This window comes from Montipora capricornis, chromosome 3, assembly GCF_036669925.1.
Source record: "Montipora capricornis isolate CH-2021 chromosome 3, ASM3666992v2, whole genome shotgun sequence".
Taxonomy (NCBI): Eukaryota; Metazoa; Cnidaria; class Anthozoa; order Scleractinia; family Acroporidae; genus Montipora; species Montipora capricornis.
Window position 1 is genome coordinate 24,917,881 of NC_090885.1, and position 2,719 is coordinate 24,920,599.

General features: G+C 37.4%; 1 pseudogene; it reads right to left on the reverse strand.

Moving 5' to 3' along the window:
* Nucleotides 1–2,585: 2,585 nt before the first annotated feature.
* The window catches only part of LOC138041750 (uncharacterized), a 3,472-nt pseudogene continuing 3,338 nt past the window's right edge, over nt 2,586–2,719 (reverse strand).

Sequence of the window (2,719 nt, forward strand, 5' to 3'; positions counted from 1 at the left end):
AACCTCCAAAAACGACATTCCCCCCCCCCCCCCCCTCCCCAAACTCCAGACGTCCTAGTACTTCTGCATCGACTACCTCCATATCACCACTAGTGCTTCCTTATAAGACAGCCGGAAATTAAATAAAAATACACTCTTAGGTGAAGGACAGAAGTCAGTATATCCGTTTCGGAATGGATCAGCTCTTCACACAAATGGCCCAGTCAAACTTTAATGGGAAGGGAAACAAACGAGAACTAAATGACACACTAGTTAATCTCCTTCAAAGTAAGCTGAAACTCTTGAATTGTTTTGTCACGGTCTTAGGAATCCGCATGCTTTTATAATGTGAGTTACCGGTATCTCAGAACAGAGTGAAGATTTACAGATAAATAAACACTGTAGTTTGCACTATAATCCTTCTCCTGTGGAGCGTAAGCTGCAAGAGGTGGTATAGTCTGAGACGAGATCAGACAGGTACTTTGGAGGCAACCCATTTTTTACATTGCAAATGAGTAGTAGAATTTTTTACTGGATGCGGGCACGTACAGGTAGCCAATGGAGGCTCTTCAGGATGTCACTGATGTGGTCTTCTTTTTTAGGCCTTGCATCAACTCTGGCGGCAGCATTCAAAACAACTGTAGTTTTTTAACTTCAATTTCAGGTAGACCATAAAGCATGTTGTTACACAGATCTAATCGTAATCTCTTACTACACGCTTGGACATGCAAAAAATGAAACATCGGTTTATCAGTTGCGTACAAAAGAACAACAGAGATGCAAACAGTGTCTGATTTGGTTGGAAGAAATGGAAAGGAAACATTAAAACCCTGCTTTAAGAACCAAGGGGACAAGATAAGTCACACTGTCATCTTAAATGACTTTGTTCCCGGCATTCAGACATTCGTACATAATAAACCATGCCAGCAAATGTGACTGCATTGATGCTATCCACACAAAAAAGGCTTACACTGGTAACAGCTCATAACTGTTCCTGCATCGCCAGAAAAGTTGAACCGACATGCACAGTTGCAGTGTGATACTAAAATATTTCCGCCATAATGGCGCTGTTCAATTTAAGAAGGCATATGGGAGATGTTTTCTAAATCTGTTCTGTGAAAAAATATTGAAGCGATCAGGCTTGGGGGTATCTCGTCTTGATAACACATTCCCAAACGTTCTTTCTGAGGCTCAATTACTATCGCAGATTATAATAACTCGACTGATTTAGCAGTAGAAAAAGCGTTCTTACCTTTCCTACGTTTTCTTTGACTAGGAGAGTCAGTGTCGATGCTTTGCTTTGTGCCATATGGGATCAAACTTAGTAATGAAGAAATTGCGTGTCCTTTAAACCTGCATCCTAATGTGAGGGTTGTCCTCACATTGGTGTTAGTGGTGATAAGAGGGGTCTTCATTGATACCAATGGTTCGATTGGTACCTATAAAAAATATAGAGGAATATATACATAACATGTTTTTACTTGGTATGAAAGCGAACTTGTTTTGTGTGGTTGGCTTACAGAACGAGGAACATTCAAAATAATTATAACATGTTCTTACTTGGAGTAAAAGCAAACTTGTTTTGTGTGGTTGGCTTATAGAACAAGGAATTTTCATAATTATTATGAGTGCATTTTTACTTGGTGTAAAAGCGAACTTGTTTTGCATGGTTGGCTTATAGAACAAGGAATTTTCATAATAATTATAGCGCGTTTTTACTTGGTGTAAAAGCGAACTTGTTATGCGTGGTTGGCTTATAGAACAAGGAACATTCATAATAATCAGCGCGTTTTTACTTGTTGTGAAAGCGAACTTGTTTTGTGTGGTTGCCCTTACCAAAAAAGGCAAACTGAAAGTATACTTCAAGTATACTGCAAGAATACTGCATTTACAGAAAGTACACTTAAAGTATACTCCAGTTACTGAAGTATAGATGCAGTAGAAAATTTAAGTATACTTTAAGTATACTGGTTGTTTTCCCTCCAATAGAAGTTTAATGTAAGTATACTTAAAAGGTACTTCAAAAGTGGAAGTTACACCAGCTGTTATATGAAGTAGAAATTAAGTATACTGAAAATGTACTTCTGCAAGAGAAAACACTTCCTTAATTATTTCGAAGACTCTATGTATTAAATGAAAGTCTTCAGAGCAAGAGAAAATCAGTATCGTGGCATAATGATACAGTCATCTATTTTGCACATGACCAAATTAGTTAATTCCGTGTTGGTGCCATTGTACTGCAAATAATCAGCATGCTTGGTGAAAATGCTTCATTATTCAGATTTTTTGCTCTTGTGGGAAAATAAGAGTTAATTGGTTAAATTTGCCTCACAATAAAAGCCACTCAGAGCATTCTGATCTTTTCAGTAAACTAAGCCATCATGCTATTGGATTGTAACATTTGCACTAAATTTCAAGCATAATAGCACAAGGATAGCCAAGCTACCCCATGATTGTTGAGTAAAACATAGTCACAAAGATGTAGATCCAAAATGGGTTTTCTACAACTATAAAGCATCACACATTGACAGAATTCTTGCATGTATATTACAAAGGTGAAATTAATGTATCTACGTTGTAGGTACTGTCATTGACTGGATATAATGCTAATTTTTCTCAATCTTGTCTGGAAGCCTAGATACAAAACTGACATGTGAACAATCACTAATAATCACAGAAACACACATTGAAACAATATCCATCACATCAGCTGCAACAAATGCCCCCTTCTCCCTCTTGA